Genomic DNA, 26985 nt, shown 5'->3' on the forward strand with positions numbered 1-26985 from the left:
AGCTCTGTGTATAAGGCTCTAGGGCCCTTGCCTTCTGTGCTGTAATGACTGATATGAATAGAGAGCCTAGAACACAGTGAGGATTTGATAAATGTTAGATTGAAGTTTAAATCACACCAGGTGCCTGATGAGCTTTTCTAGGGAATAAAGCCAATGCTAAGTTGGTCTCACTAGGTTGGTTGTGTGTGTGTTGGGGGCAGCGGAGGGGGGAGGGGGCAGGGTTCCAAGCTGGTAGCTTCCTCAGACACTTCTCGAAGAACTAAGGGTCCTGGGGCCCTGGCCACTAGCTTCCAATAGCCTGTGTATTTTTAGTCCCCGCTTTTCATGTAAGTTTCCCGTTAACTGCTTGCAGGAAATCTTTTCTTGGACATAATCTGCCCGTTTCCTGAAGTCTTCCTCTCCGCCTTGTGTCCCTTGGGGATGAATCAAGTCAGCAGTTTTGGAGAGTGTGTGTTCTCTTCCCTGACACAGCCTCCCTGCTTTGTGGATACCAGAAAGCTGCCTTTCTTGTCTGTTTCTAGGGGTGAAGGGAGGAGGGGCAAACCCTTGGTGTGTGTCAGCCTCTTAGACCGCCTGGCACAAATGTCCCTTTGTATGAGGAGGAGGCATGCGTGCTTTTCCCCTTCCCAGTGGATACTTTCATCTCCTAGGTCTGGATGGTGTCCTCCGAGCTGTAAACAGTGGAGTAGGAGATAAAGGGCTGCCTTAGGGAGGAGGCATGTGTGGCAGCAACTGGTTTTCCTTCTCTGCCCCTCACCCGCTTTGTCCTGATTAAAACAAATCAGGTCTAGGCGTGGCCTGATGTGAGCCAGCCTAGACCTCTCTAATCCCTTTCCAGGACCCAAACAGCATGGACGCCGTTCCTCTTACCTTGAAGACCTCAAACTTGGAGAAAGATGTTGTCTGGGATAAGGATAACGATTCCTCATATTTGTACAATGTTAGTTTCTAAACATGGTATGTCTTCTGAGGAACTGAAATTCTGGCTTTGTGATCCCTTAAGAATGTAGGATTCGGATCAAAAGATATGAGTTTGAGTGCTGGCTCTGCTCTTTAATAACTGTGAGACCTCAGGCAAGTCAGGGAGCTAATAATAACTCCCACTTCGTGGGGTGTTACAGAGTTTAAATGAGAAATTGTATGTAAGTTCCTGCCACATAGGAAACACTCAAATGTTAACCCCCAAAAGGGGTGGGGGTCGGAAGGGGTGTTAACGGGGATAATGGAGATGAATAGGCTATGCATAAAATGCTAAATGTTTTAGTAATTTGGTTTGAGGTCTGAGCATAAGCATCTTCTCTCTCCTCTAAAGCCACCCAGTTCACCTGGCCTCTCATTCTGACCATTCCCTCCTTCTCTCAAGCATCCATCACTGTGACCTCTTCTTTCACATGGTAGCTTGGCTCTTCCATCTAAAGCAAACCAGTGTCTCTTGAGGCCAGCCACTAGCCCAGTGTTTGGCACAAGGTAGGGTTCAACAATTACTTGAATAGGTAGGTACTCTTTGTGAAAAACTCAGAAATGCAACCCCTTTCCCATCCACAGGCGCCTGCCCTTAGTCACTCAAACTTATTTCTTGATTTTTATACCCAGGGATAAGTGCAAGAGATGGAAACCACTCCAGATACTTTGAACAGGAAGGAATTTAATGCAAGGGATTAAATGCTTACCAAATGGTAGGAAAAACTAAAGCTGTATGTTCCACGAATGACACTTACTCCCTCCCCACCCCCAGAATACCACTGAAGTGATCAGTTAACTCACACACACACACACACACACACACACACACTCCATAGCTGTGATCTAGCACTTAGGAGGTCAGACTTGAGAAGCTACTGCTGCAAATGCCGCGTGGCACTCAGGAAGCTGGAAAATGCCTCAGCTGCAGAAACCCTTTCATGTCTACATATTTGCTTGCCAGAAGAAACAAGAAACAGCCACGAGAGCAGGAAAATGGTCTTCATCTCACTTCCAGCTTACCTGTCTTGTGTGAATGCACATAATTGGTAGATTAACTGCAAGCAAATCTGGTAAAGGTGATTTTTTAGTTTTCCACTGTTTCCAACTAGAAGGGGAGGGGGATGGAAGTGGAGTGAGCCAACCTACAGTATATACCACACTAGTTTCACCTAGAAAGTATTTTGGGTTGCAATATGTCAGGATAAAAGCTAAATGAGGAAACACAAACAGGTCCCTCTGCACCTAGTTGATTCCTTCCAAGTGCAGAGTCACTTCCATAGAATATGTTTTGGATCAGATGTCTCTATGGGAAATCTTCCATATTTCCCCGTGGCCTTTAAAAGAGCCTGACTGACCCAGCTGGCTCTCCTTGTAACTCATGCGATGTACCCAACAAATGTTGGGATGAATGCCCTCTGTATATGTCAGATACTATGCTAGGCAAAGGGAACGCCAAGTCAAAAAAAGAAAGGCAAGGCCCTGCTTTCAGGGAGTTCTCGGTAGTCAGGTAGGGTGACGCAGGATGAAAATAGTTAGAAAATGGTGACAAATGCTAAAATGAAGATATCCTCAAGAACACAGAGGAGAGGTACATAAATCAGATTGGGGGATGAAACAAGGATAAATATGAAAAGGCTGTCTGTATTCATGTAAAGAGTTAAGTGTAGGGACTTCCCTGGTGGACCAGTGGCTAAGACTCTGCGCTCCCAATGCAGGGGGTCTGGGTTCCATCCCTGCTCAGGGAGCTAGATCCCACATGGCACAACTAAAGATTCGCATGCCGCAACTAAAAAAAAAGATCCCATATGCCTCAACTAAAGATCCCGCACGCAGCAGTGAAGATCCCACATGCCTCAACTAAGACCTGGTGAAGATAGATAGATAGACAGACAGACAGACAGTTAAGTGTAAAGGATTTTTATTAATATTAGGATCCTACAAGCCTGGCCCGATAAGCTTAAATATAATCTCTTTCTCCCAATCACCCAACCCAGACACAAGACCCCAAAATTTTCTTTATTTTTCCCAAAAATTTTTAATGAAAATTTTCAAACATACAGCAAAGTTCAAAGAATTTTACAGTTTATACCCATGTATCCACCATCCAGATTCCACCGTTAATATTTTACAACACTTGCTGTATCACAGCGGTCCCGAACTTCTTTGGCACCAGGAACCGGTGTCGTGGAAGACAATTTTTCCACGGACTGGGGAGTGGGGGTGGGGGGGATTGTTCAGGCAATAATGTGAGCCATGGGCAGATAAAGCTTCACTCGCTTGCCAGCCGCTCACCTCCTGCTGTGCGGTCCGGTTCCTAACAGGCCACGGACCCCTGCTGTATCACAAACCTATCCATCTATCCATCCCTTTGTCCATCCATTATTCATCTTATTTTTTAAAGCATTTAAAATAAATTGTAAGCATCATTATATTTCTCCCTAAATATTTCATCATGCATATCATTAACTCATTAACTGGAGTCCAGTATTTGTTCAGCATTATTCTTTAAGGTAAAATGTACAGAGTGAAATGCCCAAATCTTGAGTGTTCTCTGAGATTTGACAAAGACATATACCTGTGTAACTCAAGCACCTGTAAAGCTATAAAACATTATCATCATCCCAGAAAGCTTCCTCATGCCCCTTCCTGGACAGTTCCTACCCCCATCCTCCAAAAACAGCCATCATTCTGATATTTTTTTCCCACCATAAATTATTTTTGCCTGTTTTAGAATTTCACATAAATGGAATCTTACATTATGTGCTTTTTTGTGTATAGCTTCTGTCACTCAGCATAATACTTTTGAAATTCGTCCATGTTGTTTAATAGCCCATTCCATTTTATTGCTGAGTAGTATTTCATTGCACGCATGTACCACAATTTATCTATTTTCCTATGGATGGATACCTGGATTATTTCCAGTTTTTGGCTATTATGAAAAAAAGTCTACTCTGAACCTGTAATCTACTTTAAAAAAATAGACTTTTACTTCCTCAAACAGTTTTAGATTTACAGAAAAATTGAGAAGATAGTACAGAGAGTTCCCATATACCTACGCCCAGTTTTCCCTATTATTAACATCTTACACTTAATGTCCTTTTTAAGGCCCCCTTTGGCTTAGTGTTTTTGGCTGATTGCTTAATGAATTGCTGTTTGGAAAGACTTCAGATGCAGTGCTATCAATAAATTCCCTGCAACAGGAAATTGTTTTTGTCATCCCACTGAAATTATTGACCCAGTATTTGTTTTGTCCAATAAGCTGGAATCATGAATGCCTAGTAGTTGATATGTATATCCGTCCGGTTCCTGAGAGTCTTGCTCAAGGAAGGGTTCAGGGTCAGGTCCTTGGGTCTGCAGGTGAAGAAATAGGGCTCCTGTATTCATCTGCACTAGCAAGTGATCCCTCAGCCACAACCACTTTCTATGTTTTCTACTTCTAGGCTTTCCTCTCACCTCCAGCAAATCCTCAACAAGACCGTTAAGACTTTTTCCCAAAGCACAACTTATGATTATAACAACAATTAATATTTATGTTGCCCTTGCTGGTTTATAAAGCTCTTTAACATCCATTTCTTCTTTGTTTCAATCTAGTAAGATACATATTATGCTCACCTTATAGAGGAAATACTAAAGGTCAAAGGGATTAAATTACTTCTCCAGAGTCACACTGCTAGTGATCAAGAGTTTAGGATATAATCCCAGCTCTGTTTTACCCTTGAATCCTGAATTGTTTCCTTTATATCATGTTCTTTCTACTCAAAATTTTGGGACTCACCATTCTTTTTCTTAAATGTTCGAAGACCCGCTGTGATTGGGACTCAACCTACTTTTTCATTCTCATCTTTCCCTGGGAGCCTCTAGGCTCTAGAAACACTCAGTTGTAAATTGTTTCCTGAACACTTCATGAATATTGCTTCCTCCATGCATTTTGATGATGATGGCTTCCCCTTTATGTTCAGAGTATTTTTTCTTTCTTCCATCCTTCATCTCTTGTTCTCAGAATTTGCTTTTGGGAATATTTCTTTATCCTTTAAGACTCATCTCAGATATTATTACTTTCACTCGAAGCATCCTTTGATCACTTACCTCTCCCCTACCCCCACCCCTCACCCTGGTTACCAGCATCAGGAACATGGGTCCCTATTCTGTTTATATATTAGAGTTTTGAGTGCCAGCAGGCCCATTCCGTATTCAGGTACAAAGATGATTAAAACATGATCCCTTAAAGTTGTTTACAGTCTGTTATGGGAATTAGATGTTTATAGAAGTGATGATAATATAGGGATTAAAAATTGACCCAGGGCTTCCCTGGTGGCGCAGTGGTTGAGAGTCCGCCTGCCGATGCAGGGGACATGGGTTCGTGCCCCGGTCTGGGAAGATCCCACATGCCGTGGAGCGGCTGGGCCCGTGAGCCATGGCCGCTGAGCCTGCGCGTCCAGAGCCTGTGCTCCGCAACGGGAGAGGCCACAACAGTGAGAGTCCCGCGTACTGCAAAAAAAAAAAAAAAAAAAAAAAAAAATTGACCCAGATATAGATTTACTGAGTTCCCACTGTGTACCCAGCACAGATGCTCAGTACATACTTGTAGAATTGTGTTGAATAATAGACATGAGGCATTTGGGCTTAGTAGCAAGGATCTTGAGCATAGGCAAAGGTGGTGACTTACCTCCTGTGGTTAAAGAGCATAGACTGAGTCTCTGCCCAAATAAATTTCTATTCAATTTCTCCTTAGTCTTCATCTCATTGGGTCAGAACTACATCTTCTTCGGACATGTTTCAGGGTAGCATACTGAGTTCTCAGGTGATTTAAACATTCTCTATAATATCGTTTCATCTATTCAACAAGAATCACTGAGATCCTAGTCTGTGTTTGTGTCTTTGTCTGTATCTGAGAATACAGAGATGGACAAACTGTTACTCTCAAGAAGCTCAGGCAACTCAAAAAGCTCATAGCAGAATGTAGACATCTCCACAGACAAATAATAATAAATAACCTGAATCTTTTTTGGAATAAGACAAAGCTAATTTAAAGTAACAATTTCTTTTCCTATAGGAAAGCCCTTCAGAGCACTTTCATGACCACAATTTCACTTTTTTGCTCTGCATCTAGACTTTTTTTAACCTACAGAAAAAAAATTGTACAAATTTGATTCAATAGAGTTTATTACTGTTATTGACCTGTGACCATGATGTATCATTTCATTTTCTAAGGAAAACCAAATTAATGCAAAAACAAAATCCCCCAGAAGTTTATCAGCATGAACTTAAGTAATTTTTTCATTTGCATGGTATTTGTGTTTGCTAGCCCTCCTCTGGCATCAAGCTGTGATTATTTAATTTTTAATTTTTTTAAAAAATTATTTTTGGCCGCACTGAAGAGCTTGCGGGATCTTAGTTCCTCAACCAGGGGTTGAACCTGCACCCTTAGCAGTGACAGTGCAGCATCCTAACCACTGGACCTCCAGGGAATTCGCAAGTTGTGATGATTTTAAATAAGACATTTACCTGAAAATAACACCTGTTCTGACTATCTCACAAGGTTGGCAGCATTTTCCATAAAAAGAAATGAAGGGCCTCCCTGGTGGCGCAGTGGTTGAGAGTCCGCCTGCCGATGCAGGGGATACGGGTTCGTGCCCCGGTCTGGGAGGATCCCATGTGCCGCGGAGCGGCTGGGCCCGTGAGCCATGGCCGCTGGGCCTGTGCGTCCGGAGCCTGTGCTCCGCAACGGGAGAGGCCACAACAGTGAGAGGCCCGCATACCGCAAAAAGAAAAAAAGAAAAAAAAAAAGAAAAAAAAAAAGAAATGAAGAAGCTCTTTGGGCACTGATATGGAATAAGCTCCAAGATATAATTTAAGTGGAAAAAAGTGAGCCTCAGTTACACTATCTGTAATGATACTGAATCATACTATATGACCATTTGTATTTAAAAAGGGAAATATTATATATATTTACTGTTGCATACATAAAATATCTCTGAAATGAAACACAAGAAACTCGTAACAATGGCTGTCTCTACAAAGCAGAGAACAGGATGGCTGGGGTTAGGGTGGAGGGAGACTTGTTTCTGTTTGCTATTTTATACCTCTTGATTCTTGAGCCATGTTACTTCAAAAATACAGTGTTTAAAAATAAATGAACAAAAATGGCTTGGGAATAATTTACTACTAAAGTTCATAGGAATAGGCAATTGTGGACTTTCTTTTTTATTCATGGCATTATTTCATCTCATGTTTTCTGGTAAAATCACCCTCTAAGTATAATCTCTATATCTCTTGACTGCTGACAGTGTGGTGGTTGTCAGGGTGTTGCTAAGTCATGTAAGATTCTTAGAAATCGCACGCTTTAGGTTGGTAGTAGTTTCTGTGATCAGGAAGAAGGTGCACATGAGCATAGATAGAGTTCTTAGAAATCTAGCATCATAAACTTTCAGGGCTGAAAGATACAGGAGTTCATTCTAGTTCACCCCTCACGGTATGTTTGTATTCCCTCTGCAACATTCCTGCTTAGGGGTCATTGTCATTACGATGTTGCTCGATATTATTAATGCTAGCTAAATTAAGAGTGCCTCAACTTAAGTGGTCTCTGTGCTGTCCTGGAAAGATCACTGGACTAGAAGTCAGATTGATATCTAACCTCAGCTCTGCCACTGGTTCACTATGTGGCTTCAGGTAAATCACCTTCCCTCTCCGGGTCTCTGTTTCTTCATCTCTAAAATTAGGGCATTAGACTGTGCCAGGGGTGGAAGGTACAAGATATGCCTGCTGCCACTTCCCCCTCCCTACCCATGGTAGACATCAGTTCAGTTTTGGCAGGTTCTTTATGATAGATGACCACAAATGAAGTCTCGGAATGCTTCTCAGCACAGTCCTCCAAGCAACTAGAACCAATAGGTAGGACTTGGGTAGGACTTGGCAAGTGAGATAAAAGTCATTCCCTTTCATCTCTAAGGTTCTCAAGCAGCAGTGTGCTGGTAAATGTTTAACAACAGGTTCTCAGAAAGAAAAAAGGAAGAAGAAGAAGAAGATGCCCTGATTTATAGCATTTGCCAGTTTCCATGATATAAATACTCCCACCATGACTGATTTCAAATTACCAAGGTGAAATCAGCTGGGTTGCAGAATTACTGAAAATTTAACAATCAGCTTTCATGAGCTGATAGAAGCTGACTCCAGCACATAACTATAAAATCGATGACTTTGGATTAACTGACCACAGCTGTAAGTGAAAATGACATCCTCCCTACGGAATTTTATCCAGAGGCATAATTCTTGGTTTACAGTCTTTTGGATTTGGAAATACTTGAGTGTCAAGAGATCTTTATGAAATTCTTCTACTCCCCTGAGCCTCAGTTACGCTATCCGTAAAATGGGACCAAGGATTCCTACCTCATAAAATTATAGTCAGTAATGAGAGACTGCATATCAATTACTTAGCAGGGACTTCTCTAGCAGTCCAGTGCGCTTCCAATGCCGGGGGTGTGCGTTTGATCGCTGGTCAGGGAACTAAGATCCCACATGCCTTGTGGCACGGCCAAAAATAATAATAATAATCACTTAGCACAGTGCCTAGCCCATCGTTTGACCTCTCAAGTGTTCCCCCTCCCTTACCAAAGTGGAGGTTATGTTAGATTGTGTCTTCATCTTTTCCAGACTCCCAAAAACCTTGTCATTGCTCTCCTTCCAGCCCTTCTCTTTTCCTAACCATTCTACTCCCTGGACGTTCCCTTTTCCTCTCCCTTCTCTGCTCTAATATACTTAACCTTCTGTCTGAATGGAATGTAAATACTTAATCTTACCTATTCCTAATGTGTTATCTGTATTTATCCTCTATCCAAACCTCTCTTGGTAATCTGTGCTGTTGGAGACTGTAGGCACACTTGCAGGCAGAGACCAACTCTGTGTCTCTTGGACTGTCCCCCGTCACAACACCATGAGTGAATAAGTGTTAATAAGTCACTTCTCAGGATCAAACTTATATCAAGGATGTTGCAAAAAAAGCAGCTTCTCTTACGCAGGTACCCGAGAAGGCTGCTGCGGATCTGCCCAGAGCTTGGTGGCAGATACCTAGTATGTGCTCTGGTCCTGAGGATGAAGTCCACATTCCTTAACTTCTTCCCATTGGCTTTTTCTGATCCCTTCAATAAGGATATAAGACCCTCTTGCTATTCATTCCACTAGCATGCCATATTTCCCTTTATCATAATATTGATCATGCTTTATTATAATTACTGATACTTGTTTTTTGTTCATGTCTCTGCTGGGTACTGGGCTCTGAGATCAAGGACCGCGTCTGTATTGTTTACTGCTATATCCTCGGCCCCTAGCACAGTGCCTGGTACATGGTAGAATACTGAATGTATATATTTGTTATTTTAAATGAATTTTTAATAATAATTTGCTATCCTATAAAATGAATAGAAAGCCTCTAATGTAACTTGTTGCTGAGTTTGGTTAGTCATGTGGTAAATTTTCTTACAGCACATCTTCTTTAAGTTGTGTACTCAGGTAAGAGCTTGCAATTTCTGTCATTATATCTGGTTCTCTCAAGAGCCATAGAGATCAACATTACAAAGCCTAAGGGAAAGTCAGAGGGGTAGACATGGGAGAAAAAAAAATCTAAAGAACAGAAACTGTACCACTTTTTTTACCTTCTAATGCTATATGATGCATATATAGTTTTCTTTCCTTTGAATTATTCCCTTAGTCATTTGCCAGAAATGAGAATTATTGGGCAAAAGGGGATGAACATTTTTAAGGCTCTTGAAATACTGCCAAATTGTTTTCCAGACACATCATATCAACAAATAGCTTTGAGCAACAGACATGGGTGTCTGTTTAATCACACACTTACCACCACTGGGAAATGTCATTAAAATCTTTTTTGCTAGTTTAATAGAGGCGGGAAAATGGTCTTCCCCGTTCCTTTTAGTTAATGTTTGGTCTTTTTAATCTGCTCCTTCATGCAGCTCTTTCTGAAGGAGCATCCTACCCCTCAAAGACTTGTTCAGAGGCTGTGAGGCTCACAACCTCATTGGCCCCTGGGGCACAGCATCTCCGTTGTGCTGTGGTGGGGAGGGGCGGTGATAGAGGGAAAACATAACACAAACCACACCATTGTTAGGGGATGAGGTTGCTGGGATAATGCTGTGAGAAGGGATGAAAAGAACGATTCTCCATTCTTGATTGTTGTGATGTCCCAGGATGAGCCAACAGCTCCAGCACGGGAAGGGCTGGGTCTTCACTGCTGCCAGATGCTCCTCTTTCCATTGCTGCCTTCCATTATTTCTGGTTTGAAGGGGGTGAGGGGGGTAGCCTAGCAGCTGAAACAGATTAACTTTTATGCCTAGTTTCCTCCCTTTGAGTGATTGCCCTGGACCTGGGGACATTCACAATGAGTCAGAAACTGTTTAGAAATAAGGATGTGCTTCGAGGTCCATAATGTACAAGAGCCAACCTTCTGGAGTTCGTGCACCATTCCTGCCTTTATCTATGGGAGCTGCATGAGGCAAAGAGAGCTTTCCTCCCCCTCCTTCCCTACTGCCACGGCCTCGTTCAGGCCCTCATCCTGTTTTGTCTGTACTATGACAATAGCTTCCTGTTTCCCTTAATCTACCCTCTTGTACACTGTTACCAACGTGATATTTCTGTGACCTGCACGTCAGATCTTGTCACTCTCCAGCTTCAGCTGTCAGTGCTTCCTCAAAACTTTTAGCATAAATTCCAAGCTCCTTTTCCCAGCTTTCTGGGCATTTAGCAATCAGATCCCAAACTGCTTTTGCAGACTGGCTTCCACCGCTCCTCTGGACTGTGCCCTGACCAGTGTATCCATTCTCTATGAGGGACTCCCACTGGTCCTTCTGCCTCTGTTCTACCTGACTGACTCTTGCTAATCCCTCCTCAAAAATCAAGGGCCCTCAATTATCACCTCTCTGGTGGATTTTCCTGGATTTCCCCTAGCAGTTAATCACTCTCTCCTGTAACCTACACATAGATCATGATGCCTACCTTTGTTTCCTTCAAATCAGGAATTATCACCTTCCTTTTGTATATTTGTATTTGTGAATCCCCCAGCCCCTATCACAATATTTTGCACACAGTAAGTGCTCAAAAATGTTTCCTTTCCTTCCTTTCTGCTAGCCTATTCTTGCGGTACGTGGGCCTCTCACTGTTGTGGCCTCTCCCGTTGCGGAGCACAGGCTCCAGACGCGAAGGCTCAGTGGCCATGGCTTACGGGCCCAGCCGCTCCGCGGCATGTGGGATCTTCCCGGACCGGGGCACGAACCTGTGTCCCCTGCATCGGCAGGCGGACTCTCAACCACTGCACCACCAGGGAAGCCCTGCTAACCTATTCTTAATCTCTTTAACCTTCAGTGTGTTTGTATTTTTATAGCTGAAAGGGAATGTAGTATAGTTTAATCCTTTTTTTTCTTCTTCTTTTTTTTAATGGTTAAAAAAACCCAAAGCTCAGTAAGGAGAGGAATTCGTCCTGGAATACACAGACAGATTTAATGGCAGAGCTGGGGAACTGGATTGGTGCTGAGCTCCTTAGGTAGTTTGAAAAGATCTTTGAAATAAAGGATTGCATCAGGGGAGAGGAAGGAACTAAGGTTCATTGCCAAGTTTTTGCTGGATGCTTTAAGTATGTTAATTATTTCTATTTTTGGAACCTTATTCCTTTTTTTAAAAATTGTCATAAAATATACATAACATAAAATTTAGCAACTTGACCATTTTTAAGTGTACAAGTTCAGTGGCGTTAAGTACATCCACATCCTTGAATGGTGGTACAACTGCCACCGCCACCCATCTCTAGAACTCTTTTCATCTTACAGAACTAAAACTCTGTACCCATTAAACAACAACTCCCTATTCCCTCCTCCCCGAGCCCCTGGCAATTACCATTCTACTTTCTATGTCTATGGGTTTGACTTCTCTAGGTACCTCATGGACGTGGAATTGTACAGGAGTTGTCTTTTGTGATTGGTTTATTTCACTAAGCATGAAGTTTGCAAGGTTCATCCATGTTGTTACATGTGTCAGAATTTCCTTCCTTTTTAAGGCTGGATAATATTCCATCGTGTGTATATACTGCATTTTGTTTCTCCCTGCATCCATAGATGGACACTGGATTGCTTCCACCTTTTGGCTACTTTGAATAATGCTGCTATGAACATGGGTATACAAATATCGTTCAAGACCCTGTTTTCAATTCTTTTTTGGTATATACCCAGAAGTGGAATTGCTGGGTCATATGGAAATTCTATTTTTAATTTTTTGAGGAACCACCGAACTGTTTTCTATAGCAGCAGCATTACCTTACATTCCCACCACAGTGCACAAGGGTTCCTATTCCTTCACATCCTTGACACATTTGTTATTTTCTATTTTTTGATAGCAACCATCCCAATGGATGTGCAGTGGTATCTCATTGTGGTTTTGATTTGCATTTCCCTAATGATTAGTGAGGTTGAACATTCTTTCTTGTGCTTATTGGCCATTTGTATATATTCTTTGGAGAAATGTCTATTCAAATCTGCCCCCTTTTTAGTCAGGTTGTTTTTGTTGTTCTCATTGTGTTGAGTTGTAACGGCTCTTTATATATTCTGGATATTAACCCCTTATCAGATATATGATCTGCAAATATTTTCTCCCATTCCATGGGTTATCTTTTTGCTCTTTTGTGTCCTATGATTCACAGAAGTTTTTAATTTTTCTGTAGTTCAATTTACCTATTTTTTTTCTTTGGTTACCTGTGCTTTTGGTGTTATATCTAAGAAATCATTTCCAAATCCAACATCATGGAGCTTTTCCTATATGTTTTCTTCTAAGAGTTTTATAGTTTTAGGTCTTACATGTAAGTCTTTGATCCATTGTTAGTTAATTTTTGTGTATGGTATAAAGGTTCATCTTCATTCTTTTGCATGTGGATATCCAGTTTTCCCAGCACCATTTGTTGAACAGTTATATGTTACCTCATTTTATATGCACAATAATCCTGGGATGTTATAACTATCTAACGGATAAGAAAACAGAAGTTGAGATATCCCTGGAGACACCCTAAAAGCAGGGCCCTTTGTAACCTAAGTGGGCCAAAGGCATAAAAGAAGAAGAAAAAGACCATTTATGATATAAAGTGAGAAGAGGGGAATGGAGAGAGAGGGAAAAAATTGCATAGGCAGGTAGCCCTGAGCAGAACTTAGAGGTAGACTTCAAGTTCACTTGAGAGCCCTTCTCTTTCTGCCCTTTTACTCTCCTCCTCCCTCGTGTGACTGTGCTTCTCTGATTCTCTTAAGGTAACTCCTTGGTTTGCTGACTCTATTTTTTTTTTTGCGGTACGTGAGCCTCTCACTGTTGTGGCCTCTCCCGTCGCGGAGCACAGGCTCCGGACGCGCAGGCTCAGCGGCCATGGCACACGGGCCCTGCCGCTCCGCGGCATGTGGGATCTTCCCGGACCGGGGCACGAACCCGTGTCCCCTGCATCAGCAGGTGGACTCTCAACCACTGCGTCACCAGGGAAGCCCTGAGGTGGGATTTGAACCTGGGTGACTGACCAGGCAAGATGCTTAACCATTTCAAGCAGCTCATTTTGTTCGTTCTCAAAATGAAGATAATATCATGTACTTCCTAGGTGGTTGTGAGTATTGAAAATCAGACAGTGTACATGAGTAAAGAGTTTAGCACAACACTGGCACATTGTGTAGGTGCTCAGATGCTAGCTATTATTATTTGTCTCTGTATCTGGTGTTTCGTCCCTCTTGTAACACATTGTGTATTACTTTGGAAAAGAGGTTTGCAAGTACCATCACAGTGATTTTTTCTCGGTTTGTTGGGAGCATTAATGGGCACCCCTGTTTACATGTGTGTCCTACGTAAAGTACCTCCTGTGATTCCTATCTGACTCAGGTGCTCAATGAATGATTCCTTTACTTCCCTCCTGGCTTTGTGCTTTTATGCACGAATTACAGGGGACTTGATACTTCTAAATCCAGAGGCTAAGGAATAATCCAGTTTGGAATAGAACACAGACCTCTCTCATAATTTCCAGACTGTGAGTTCTTTTCAGTTACTCTTTCTGCAGTCTTCCCTGTGTTCCCTTCACATCTCTGTGTGTGTGTCTGTGTGTGTGTGTGTGTGTGTGTGGTAGGTGGATTTAAGTTGGAAGGGTCACTGAGGCGTAGTAGAAGCTAATCTGTACCAATGTCTTATTTTCAGTTTGTAAAGGCCCCATGGCCCTTGTGTGATAAATGGTGTTGTGTAAGTTAAAATGCAACTAAGGGTCTCTTCAGTGTTTCTTGAATTAAGTTTATTATGTGTGCTAATTTGCGCCTAGAGGCTTTTGTTGTTATTTGTTGTAGTGACTGTGGTAGTAATGAGCCTGCTCCCAGCATAGCTCGGCTCGTGCCCCATAGACAGTTTATTTGCATTTGGCAGGACTCCACGGTGTACCCTGAACAAATGAATCAGCCTACTGGGGCATGGGAGAACGGAATCATAGAGAGGCGATGAGTGTTGCTCATGAGCCCCAGTGATCTGAGATGGGGGAATACCAGACAGTTCTTGTTCTGTTCCTACCTGGATTATTGCGTAGCCTATGGAGTATCAAGTCCCTTGTAATTCACCAATAAAAGCACAAAGCCGGGGTCGGGGCATGGGGGTAGGAGGGATGTGTGCAGGGATGGGGCAAGGACAGGAATCATTCACTGAGCATCTGAGTCAGACAGGCATCACGTGAGGTGCTTTACATAAGGCTCACATGCGAATATTAATATTCGCTATTAATATTCGCATGTTAGTTAATTTTAATATTATAAAATATTAATATTAATTAATATTACCAATATGTTAATATTCCCAATAATCTAGGATTCTGATCCAGGCTCAGGACTATCTGCTTTATTGCAGTGGGTAATACTTTGTTTATCTGGCAGCTGCACTGATCCACACATTTGAAGAACTTAAAAAATCTTCAGAGTGGTCCCAAAGCCAACACACTAACGCTTACACACGACTGATTCTTATTACAACCTCATAAGATAAACAGAGCAGGTGATATTTTCTTCATGAGTCTTAGAGAGGTCATGGAACTTTCCTGGGATCACACAATAAATAGCAGACTAATGACTGAACCCAGTTTTTCTGATAGATCACCACTCAAAGGTCCTCTAGTTATAAGATTCAACATAAAACAGTGTATTATATAATACTAACATCTTATTTTTAGTTCCTGCTTCTACCACCCTTGTTGAGAGTCTTAATACTTCAGACCTAAAAAGTTGCAGAAATCCCTAGCTGAGAGATGTAAGGCAGGTCTGAGTTTAAGAGAAGAAGCCTTGGTTAGCAAGAAGAGCCCAGAAGACAGAGTCAGAAGTCCTCGCTTTGGTACCTCATAGCTTTTTATCTGTGGTTAAGTTACTTAGCTGCTTCATGCCCCAGTTTTTTCATCTGTAAAATGGGATAACAGTAGTAACTACTCATAGCATGGGTAAGGATGAAATATGTATAAAGTGCATAGTTCAGTGCCTGGCATAGAGTCAATGTATTTAGTTATTATTCTTACGCTAAACAGCACACAGCTTGGAGAAAGCGCAGAATAATCTCCCTCTTGCTTTTCCCATATTTTCCAACAAAGCGCAAACACAACATTATCTAAAATGCTACAAAGTTATAAAACTCAAAACAGAAAATTTACAGTACCGACTATACAATAAAAGCCAAAAAAGCAATGTGCACGTTGCCAAGGTAACCTGCAAGACCACCATGAATACCAGTACAACAGGGGGTTCTGTGATGACCTAGCAGAGCTGGCTCTCAACTCGCTCACCAATTTCAGAGAGAGAAAGGGAGATGCGGGGTGTGCGTGTGCGCATGCGCATGCATGAGTACGTGTGCAAAGAACCATTTTGGGCAGATAATGGGGTATTTGACCCTAGAGGTCCGAAGAGGACTCAAGCAGGGAAGCAGAGCCAGGCTAACAGGAGTGACAGCTGCATAAAATCCTGTCCTTTCCTGAGGGACTCTGCAGGCCAACAGGTTAGGGCATGACCAGGCCACCAGATTGGCCTCAGGTCATCTGTGGGATGGAGAAACGTGCTCCCAGGCTGGGGCTGAACCACCACCTGGAGCCCCCTGCTCATCCCTGCTGGCTTTGCCACCAAACTGACTCTCAGGAACTAGAAACCTGGGAGCTGTCTAGCCAGAAAACTGGAGGGCATCTTTATAGGCACGACCCCAAACCAACAACGCTCCTGCAGCCAGAACTCTGCCGCCAGGGCAAACATCTCAGTTGCTGCCTTCACCTTTGAAACCTGCCTCTGAGTGAGGGCTTTCTTTCCTACTGATCATCCTTTGGCTAGAAAAGTGACAAAGGTGAGTTGGATGGGATGCAACTCCCAGGGGCGGAGCTTCAGTGGCCCTGCTTATCAGGAGGAGTTGGAGCTGGAGCGGCTCCTGTGATGGCAGCGGGCGGGGGACCTGCATGCGCCACCGAGGGGAGTCAGGGTGACCTGCGCCACATGGGGGACAGTGGCAGCATTCTCCTGGGAGGGCTGACTCGCCTGGGGGTAGCCTAGGCCAGGGGGCCAGCACAGCAGTGGCAGTGGTCCTCCCGGCCAACAACTTGTCCTCTGTCCACGTGCTTCAGCGCCTTCTTGGCTTCATCTGAATTCTCAAACTCCACATATGCGTAGCCTTTAGGCAGATGGGGGTGCATCCTTTCTATAGGCACGTCAATCATTCTAATTTTCCCATAGGTGGAGAATATCTCCATGATGTGAACTTGGTCACATTCCTGGTGAGGCTCCCAATGTGTTCTGTGGTGGGTTTAGGGGACAGCTCTGCCTTTTCCTTTCCTTTTCATCTAATTGGGTGGTTTGGATTTGGAGCGGGAACCGCCTGTTGTCACGCCTGCGCCGAGAAGGACTCGGAGAGCCAGGGGAGCTGACGGAGCTGAAGCCCGAGCTGCAGGTCGAGCTGGACCGAGACCTGGTGCTGCTGCTACAACTGGAAGCTCTGCGCCTCTTTCGAGTTTTATCCCCACCACCACCCTTCTCGCTTGACTCCCTTATCTTTAGAGCGATCCTTGGACTTCTCATCAGAGCGGTCTTTGCATTTGGTAGGAGAAGAAGCCCTAGTGCTGGACTTGTTATTATTTTCTTTGACTCCTAACAAGCTCTTCTTTTTCACTCCTGATAAATCCATTCTCCCCTTCTGAGGTGTTCAAAGCAACAATGACGGCCTCACTTAATCTGAACTCTCACTTCTAACTTGAGTCTCAGAAACTATCCCTCATCAACTGCAATTTACACCAAAGTGCAGCATCTCCCCAACCCCCACCCCCCCACCCCCCAACCCTGCCGCCCGTGACCTCCTCCTGCTCTCCTCAGCCGCTGTGGCTGGCCTTCCTGTATTTTCTTATTGAAGAATTATCGGGAAATACTTTATCCTTTCCCCCTTTCCTCCTCCTTCTCTTCTTCCTCCACCTTTTCCTCTTCCTTCATAGGACAGCCTGGCTCAGAGCTTACATTAAACACCAGGGGGCATTCAGTTGATTGTAGCATTCATTGGATTCAGGGCATCTTACATAATGTCCTGCCTTGTGACATAGACGAGGAAAAAGAATTGTTTCCAAGCCTAGAGTTGGGAGGGAAGTCCGTATTCTTAGTCATTTGCAGCAAGGCATGAAGCTGATTTCTATCAATAGCTCCAGAACTGCACAGCATTATTTGTTAGATACAACTGTCAGTAGAACATACCTATGCCTCCTTCCTTGTGTCTCCCACCCCATCTCAGGGTCTCAGGTGTCCAGCCTTTGCCTAAGCTGGCCTGAGCTTCTGGTAGGAACCTCTCTCAGGACCTACCATCCCCTGTCTGGTTACCACCTCTCCCTGAGTCCAGGTGTCTCACACTTTCTAGGTGTCTGGCTACTCTGGTAAACTAATTGCATCTTAGGTATTTGTGGAAAGAAGTAATGAATAAACAAATGTATTGAGGCAATATAAAAGCAATACAATAACCAGTACCAAGTCATTAACACCCACTGCCTGGCCCAGGCCTGGCACAAAGCAGTGGCTCAGTGAAGATGTTGCATAAATTATTACTTTTAGTGTAATGCATTTGCTATCCTAATCATGTGTTTGAAGCCTAGTTCAAACGCTTCCTCCTTTGTTAAACTGTTCTCATATCAAATATAAACTTTCCTACTTCTATACTCTAACAGAACTTTATAGGAAAGTTTATAACGTTTATATTCTTTATTTAGGGAAAGAAAAAAAACAGCCTTTCACCTCTGGTTCTCACAACAACGCTGTCCAGATTATCATCTTCATTTTATAGTTGAAGTTTGGTGATATGAAAGATCCCAAGTTCGTGCAGTTCATACGTAGCAAAGGTGACCCCAAAACTTTCTTTCAGCTATTAAATTGTTCCTGTTGCAATATGTTACACAGGTGAATGTGTATTTTATTTAGTTGTGTTCACCACTGGAATAGAGGTGCTTTTACTCTAAGGACTATCTCCTGCTGCTTCTTATGCTTCCCAGAGCTTCACATATAATACATGTCTGAAAGCAAAGTGCCAATTTTAACAGGATCTTCAGTGCTGGAATTAAAGGGATGACCAATGGCAGAGTTTCATACAAAATCAGTGTAGAGAGAGAAAGAGTTTGTGCTTATATAGAGAGCTCCCTAATGAGCCTTCTTAATTTTTTAAGATGGACCATAGGGCATACCCCTGCAGGTACTCTTTCTGATGGTTTGTACCACTGAATATGTCCTTTACCCTTCCCTTCCCTGAAGCTGCAGCTATAACACGTAGCACAAGACTCAAGAGAGGTGATGGTTGAATGCTCCAAGTCCTGGGCCAGGTCCTCCTCAGCTAACTGAGACTCATCACTATTAATATCTGGGTTTCTATTAATACTGTCTTTTCACTGTGAGCTAATTTAAATCTTATGTTCTCTAAGCTATTCTTAACCACACATTCTCAGGCCTGGACCTGGTTCCCAACTACAGATCATAACTCTCCATTTTGGCTTTTGTACTTTAGAAGTAATAGGAATTCTGCCCCTATTGCTTCTCAGAGGAGAGGTGGAGCTCTATTGGAATTTTGGGTGGGACACTTCTTGGTTATGCAGGACTGCCCCATGCCTTGTTTGAGGTCAGTATCCCTGTCCCCTGCCCTCTGATGCATGGAGTGCTCCCCAATCATTGTGACAACTTACCCCCCACCTCACACACACACACCTTTCCACACCCTGGAGGGTGCGATACTGCCGCTGGCTGAAAGCCACTGTAACCTGACATCTGTCTCTGCCAACTTGATCCCCGCTGACTTCAGTCTCTTTCCAAGGTGGAACTAGGCCTGGGGATGTTCCCCTCTACATCTTGAGAAAAGAAGGTTCCTCAACTTCTCCAGAGCTCCCATCTTTGTGGAGAGACAGATTAAGGCTCTGATACATGATCTCTTTGGCGATTGGGCTGCTGAGACCAATTGAATGTCACTGTTACTCTATCAAGACAGTTTTAACCCACAAAACAGGTTTTTATTCTCTTAAAATCACATGAGGGTTGAGGGGCGAGGATGCTCAGGGAGTGGGGAATGACTGTTAATGAGTAAATGACTATGGGGTTTCTTTTTGGGTGGTGAACATAGTCTGGAATTAGATAATAGTGATAGTTGCACAACCTTGTAAATATAGTAAAAGTCACTGAATTGTACTCTTTAAAGAGTGAATTTTAGAGTGAATTCACATGCTATGTGAATCGTATCTCAGATTCTTTTTGTTGCATGAGTCTCCTGCTCTTTGTGTTTTTCCTGCCTAATGTCTGGCTTCCCAAGCTTAAAACTTAAAAAATCTTACAGTCACGATTCGTTCCTCGCCTTTCCTTTCTATTTCTAATGGGTCACTGAAACCTAACTTCTAAGTAATTCTCAATACCCTTTTCTTTTTCTCTCTGTCCCACTACCAATGACCTTACTCAAGCTCTCTTCCCTTGCCTGTACTATTGTGACCAACTCTTTTTTTTTTTTTCTTTTTTTGCGGTATGCGGGCCTCTCACTGTTGTGGACTCTCCCGTTGTGGAGCACAGGCTCCGGACGCGCAGGCCCAGCGGCCATGGCTCACGGGTCCAGCCGCTCTGCGGCATGTGGGATCTTCCCGGACTGGTGCACGAACCCGTGTCCCCTGCATCGGCAGGCGGACTCTCAACCACTGCGCCACCAGGGAAGCCCAACCAGCATCTTTTGATAAGTTGTTAGAAATACAAGTTCTCAGACCCCACCCCAACCTCAGCCTTCTAGATCAGAAACTCTGGGGGATGGGTCCCAGGCATCTGCATCTCAGCATGTCCTCTGGGTAATTCTGATGCATGCTAAAGTCTGGGAACCACTGCTAGAAGATGAGAGAATAGGAGTTCATGACGTCAGCCCTGCTCTGCAAGCTTAAGTATTATCTGGGAACATTATGTTGGACCCTCATTCTGTCGGGCTGGCCAAAAAGTTCGTTCGGTGAGTGAATATATTGTGCGATAAAATTCTTGGTGAAAATGAAAATGTGTCTTTTATTTTTACTTAAAACTGAACGAACTTTTTGGCCAGCCCAATACTTGGTGAGTATTTGTGACCACCAGTGCTTTTTAACTGTTAGACAGCCCCCCTTTTGTGAGCTATTATGTATGACCACCAGTGCAGATCAGTCCTTCCTAGTCTTTCTGTAACTTCTACTTTTTCCTATAATTCCTCCTTATGCATAGTTTCCTGTGTAGATTCTTTCTCTGCTTATACAGATAGAAACAGGCACACATCTACACTTTATATCAGCTGTATTGTGTGATAGAAGAAAGGAAAGTCCCCTGTATCGACTGCCCTTCTTATCAGAATCAATAAAAATACCAAAAAAGCCACAAAAACCCTATTATAGTCACCTTCCTTTTGTATAAAAAAACTTTTGTACACTTTAATCCTTTGGATATTATGAACTCATATTTTCACAGCCTCAACTTTTAATCCTAAAACATTACAACGTGGCCATTGGGAATGCCTTTAAATCTAGTCCTTTTGACTTTAAATATCCTAAACATTTTCTTCTCTGTGTATTTTAAAGAACCCTTGCTTTTATTATTGAATAAACAGCACATTCAGACCTATCCTAATTTTTTTTATTCCACAACATGGAATCAACTCCCCTCCAAGAGTTCTGATTCCTTTGGTGGAGAATAATAGCAAGGACCTACATCCAGGACTGCAGGTACACATGAGAGGTGGTGGTGTTCACTAAGCACCCTTAGTGACTGAGTTAGAAGGTTATTTTCTCAGTTATGAGTATTATATATGGGTGCCATACCTAACTTTTCTTAGAGTGTGTGGTTTTACTGACCACTAAGACACTGTCCTATATAGACATCAGGAGATCATTTTAGTTACCTACTCTGGTCTTTTGCACTGAATTATGCCCAAATACAGGGGTGATGAGAAGCCCACGTCCCAAACAATTAGAAGATAAAGTTCATACTTGTACGTAACGCTTTTCTTAAAACATAGGTACTTTCCCTTATTTTTTCCTCTCCATAATCATGTGAGGTAGGTGGAGTTTGTTCCATTTTACAGATGAGGAAACTAAGGCTTACAGAGGTTAAGTGACTCATTGGGGTCACACAGCTAGTAAGTGATGCCAGGAGTTTGAACTCACATCTTCAGATTCTAAATCCTGTTTATTTTCCACTGTACCATGCATCTTTTCTGTCTCTGCCTTCCAGAAGCTTATAAAACACTTGTGCACCTGAAATAACTAGATAACATTTCTGATGAAACTTGGAGCTATTGTAAACCAAGGACTACTTACAAATAATCTCTACTTATAATCCTTTTAGATAAATTTTCTGGTGTAATTTCACTCTATTTTGATATTTTAGAAAGTACATAGGTTTGGATTTGGCTGACATTAATAAATTATGTTATATTCCGGTTTATGGAAAGCTCTTTCAGTTCAGGATGCAGTAAAGTTGAAGGTTCTAACAAAAATAAAGTGGGAAATTTCTGTAGAGGGCAGGCATGGTGAATAGGTATAGGGGTTTTAATACAGGGGTATGCATTCTAGATATTAAACTGCTGCACTTGATTCTGTATTTTTTACTGCTACAGTGGAACATTATTTGCTCAGAGAAGGATTAAGGTCAGAAATGGTTTGTTTCAATCGTAGAGTTTTACTTAGAAAGGCACCAGGGTTAAGCCTGGGAGATACTTGAGGAAGGCGTAGCTCCCCAGTTGGAATCTGCAAACTTTTATCCTGAAGTCGTGGAAGAAACTGAGACTTTGGGAGAGTTTCTAGGGCCCCAGAGAGCCCTATGTCACAGAGTCAGGGTGCCTCAAGATGGAAAATTATCTAAGAGCTGAGGGTCGATTCTAATATTTATTCAGCTGCGTTGTTCACACAGACGCAGGTAGAGAGGGTACCTAGAAATAAATGGAATAGGTGGGGTTTACTTCTTAAGATGAAAAGGTCCTGGTTCTTCTATTTCCAGAAATGGTCAGCACACACTTCCACACACACAGACAGCTCTGAATCAGCTAAGTGGCCAACAGTAGCTTGTAAAGTAATAAGGCTTCAGGGCACCAGAGCCCCAGTGTGCCACCTCCCCTTCCCCGTGGAAGGCTCTGTACCACATTCAGGATTCATTCTATCCTCAACTCCCATCTCTCCCATCAGTCTTACATCTTAAAGTAAATATAAGTTGTTGTAGACCACTGCTAGGAAATGTGTGCAATTCACAGACAGGTTGTATATCAGGTCACCACGTATATCAAGTATACTTTAAATATCTTAAATTTTATGTCTTTTTACCTCAATAAAGCTGAAAAAAAAGTAACCACAAAAAAAATTTTTTTAACGTCAAAAAAATTTTTTTTTTAAGATAGGATTTATTTTAGAATGAAAGGCTTTGGGTTCTATCTTTTAAAAAAAATAGTATAACAATAAATGGCATGGTATAAAGGAAACTTGGATTCTTCTAGCTCTGTATGAGTTTATCAGGTCATTACTATTTTCTGGATGAACGTTCCTTGATCTACAAAATGATGATGATGATCCCTTTCTTGCTTTCTTCATAAGACAATTTCGAAAATACTAAAAAAGAGATTTGTACTCTGAGAGCCTATCAGCACTGGGTCCTCCGCCAGTATATTCAGTTCAGCTGTTGCTTTCTGAAGGGGAAGATGAGCATGGTCCCTGCCTTTCCAGAGAGTTTCCCAAGTGCATTTGAGTAGAATCTTAAAGGATTAGTAGTATTTGACAGGGAACACCTCAAGAGCACACAATTGCATGGCTTCTTGGGTTAAAATACTTTATTCTGCCTGGAGTCTAGGATGTTTGTGGGAATAAGATTGGACAGAGGGAAAGGCATAGAAGGCATTTACAGGAAGCAGTTTGGGACCAAATGAAAGAAGGTCCTCGAATATTATCCTGATTAGTTTGGACTTAGTACTGTGGGCCCACGCCTTCCAAATTTTTTTATATCATATCACAAAAAAATAGCATTTTAATGTCAGACTGCAGGTAGCTTGTGGCTAGAGGAGACTGGGCCAAGGACTTCAGCTTTCTTAGGGCTGGAGTAATCAAAACCTTTCAATAACTTGGCACACACTCTCACTGGTTGAAAAGTGCTGCTAGGCAATTGGAGCCTAGTCAATAAACTTCAGGAAAATTCTCTCTTTTTCCATTTCTCCAGAGTCCCAGACTGTAATGTGACTTCAACTCTTTAGATTCCTGCATTAGAACTAGATCTCGGTGGAAGTAGAGTACACCAAAAATGGACCAGCCCATTACTATAGATCCTGCAGATATTAAAAGATAATAGAAGATTAGTAGTTGCTAGGGTCTGGGAAGAAGGGGGACTGAATAGTGGCTGATAATGGGTACAGGATAGTGTTGGGGGCGATGATATTGTTTGGGAATTAGATAGCAGTGATGGTTGTATAACATTGTGAATATACTAAAAAAAGTTGAATTGTACACTTTAAAAGGGTGAATTTTATGGTATGTGAATTATATCTCAATTTTTTAAAAAAGGATAATAGAATATTATTAACAGCTTTGCCTGAATAAATTTGTTAACTTATATGCTATGACAAATTCTGTGAAAGGCACATATTGTCAAAGCTGACACAGAAGAAAGTAAAATTCCAAATAGCCCTGTATCTATTTTAAAAATTAACCTATAATTAAAAACCTCCCACAAAGAAAACTCCAGGCCTGATGGCTTCTCTGTTGAATTTTAAGGAGGAAATGATATCATGTCAATTTCTTTCCAGATTGATCTCTAGATTCAATGCAATCCCAATCAAAATCTCAGCATTTTGGTTTTTGTTGCTGTTGTTGTTTTTGGTAGAAATTGACAGGCTGATTCTAAAGTTTTTATGGAGATGCAAAGGAACTAGAATAATCTAAACAACTTTGAAAGAGATGAGCAAAGTTGAAGGACTCACATTACCTAATTTCAAGACTTATTGTAAAACTGCAGTAATCAAAACAGGGTGGTCTTGGCAGAAGTATATATATAGAGAGATCAATTGAACATAATAGAAAGTCTAGAAATAGACCTACATCCATATGATCACTGATTTTCAACAAAAATGTCAAGGCAGTTTGATAAAGAAAGGGTACTTCTTTTCAACAAACACTGCTGGAATAGCTGTATATTCATGTGGAAAAACATGGACCATGATCCTTACCTCACTCTGACCCAAAATGGATCATAGACCTAAACATAAAAATTAAAGTTATAAAACTTCTACAAGAAAATTAAGCAGAAAATCTTTCTGACCTTGAGGTAGACAGAGCTTTCTTAGACAAAAAATATAAGACATAAAAAAGCCTGAACTATTTAAAAATGATAAATTGGACAAAATTAAAGACATTTGCTCTTTAAAAGACACCATTAAAAAAGTGATAAAGCAAGCCACAGACTGGGAAAAAATATTCTCAATACATATGTCTGACAAAGGACTGTATCCAAAATATATACAAAGAACTCTTAAAACTCAATAATAGGGCTTCCCTGGTGGCGCAGTGGTTGAGAGTCCTCCTGCTGATGCAGGGGACACGGGTTCGTGCCCCAGTCCGGGAGGATCCCACATGCCGTGGAGCGGCTGGGCCCGTGCACCATGGCCGCTGAGCCTGCACGTCCTGAGCCTGTGCTCCACAACGGGAGAGACCACAACAGTGAGAGGCCCGCGTACTGCAAAAAAAAAAAAAAAAAACTCAATAATAAAGCAAAAAACTCAATTTAAAAATAGGCAAAATATTTGAACAGACATCACAAAAGAAGATAAAGAACCAATAAGCACATGGAAAGATGCTCAACATCATTAGTCATCAGGGAAATGCAAATTAAAACCACAATGAGATGCCACTACACACTCACTAGATTGGCTATAATGGCTAAGTGTTGTAGAAAAACTACAATGTTCAGATTGCTGGTGGGAATGCAAAAATGGACAACCACTTTGGAAGACAGTTTGGCAGTTTCTTATAAAATTAAGCATATACTTACCATGTTACCCAACCATTCTACTTCTAGGTATTTACCCAAGAGAAATGAAAACATGTTCACAAAAAGATTTATACATGATTGTTCATGGATGCTTTATTCATAATAGCCCCAAACTAGAAACAATGTAACTGTCCAGTAATAGGTGAATGGTAAACAAATATGGTAACGCCTTAAGATGTTATACTATCAGCAATTAAAATCAGCAGTTAAAAACTGATTCATGCAGCAATCTGGATGAATCATAAAACTTTATGTTGTACGTAAGAAGCCAGGCACAAAAGAATATTTACTGTATGATTCTGTTTCTGTGATACTCTAGAGAAGACAGATCTAATTTATAGTGATAGAAAGCAGATCATTTATTGCCTGGGGCCAGGTGGAGTGGGGATTAACCTGGAAATGGCACAAGGGAACGCCTTGGGGTGATGGAAGTGTTCTGTCTTGATTGTGGTGGTGGTTATACGGTGTATACATTCATCACAACCCAAATGGGTGAATTTTGTTGCATATAAATTATATACCTCTGTAATGTTGACTTTCAAAAAACAAGGGGGAAAAAAAGAAGCATTAGCCCAGAGGTCATTCTTCTAATGCTATATACTGACTTCTTATAAATTAAACAAAAGCCTTTCCAATAAATCATATGGAGGTTGTGGAATAGCCTCTATGCGGGAATGTTTTTCAGATATACGCAGTTCAGGCAGCTGGATGGATGTAAATGAGGGCTCCCAGGAGGCAGACAGGGCATTTATTTGAGCACCTGAGTTAATCTTTGGAATTAGGTTCAGTTTCTCCTTCTACCTTTTGAATTATTTCCCTGCTTTTATATTGAGTGCTGTGATTAGGGAAGGAAGCCAGGCTCCAGAAGGGCCCCACTCCCAGTTCATCTTGTACCTTAGAAGTAGCTTTTTCTGTATTTGCTCATAACCAGCCAGTTCCAGAAAGCACTGGATTTTATACTCTTATTCATGTATATTCACAATCTGAGTACCTTAGGGAGAGTCACTCTAGTACAAGGGGCAGGATGCCCTACTTGACACTTCCAACCCTTTGTCTTTTCCCGGGGTCTTAAAATGTCAGAAATTGAAGGTAAGTTGGAGATCCACAAAATCAACACTTGTGCTTTATAAATGGGGAAACCATGGCTCAGAGCACAAAAGTGGTTTCCCCCGCAGCCAGCTAACTGACTAGAGACAGAGCTGGAAGTACAACCCAGATCTCCATGATCCACTTCTTCCTCCAGTGTAACTTACTAAATTATAACTGCATTTTATCAACCATCGTGAACAGTGTAGTTCAGTGTTTCTCAAAATGGGGTTCTTGGACATGGTGTAGTAGAGTCATTTGGGGTTTGTATCCCTGGACCCCACTCTAGACCTGCTGAGTCTGAATCTCTATTGAGACTGGGACCCGGGAACATCTACATTTAAACAGGTGTCTCAGTGATCCTGATGCACAGGAAAGTTTTAAATACCACTGT

General features: G+C 42.0%; 1 protein-coding gene and 1 pseudogene across 2 annotated transcripts in view; one reads left to right on the forward strand and one right to left on the reverse strand.

Moving 5' to 3' along the window:
* The window catches only part of GAB2 (GRB2 associated binding protein 2), a 201636-nt gene that overhangs the window by 102751 nt on the left and 71900 nt on the right, over window positions 1–26985 (forward strand). The gene's annotated exons all lie outside the window — the stretch shown is intronic.
* Window positions 16457–17160, reverse strand: LOC132493966 (RNA-binding protein with serine-rich domain 1-like; annotated as a pseudogene).

The sequence above is a fragment of the Mesoplodon densirostris genome, chromosome 7, assembly GCF_025265405.1.
Source record: "Mesoplodon densirostris isolate mMesDen1 chromosome 7, mMesDen1 primary haplotype, whole genome shotgun sequence".
Lineage (NCBI taxonomy): Eukaryota > Metazoa > Chordata > Mammalia > Artiodactyla > Ziphiidae > Mesoplodon > Mesoplodon densirostris.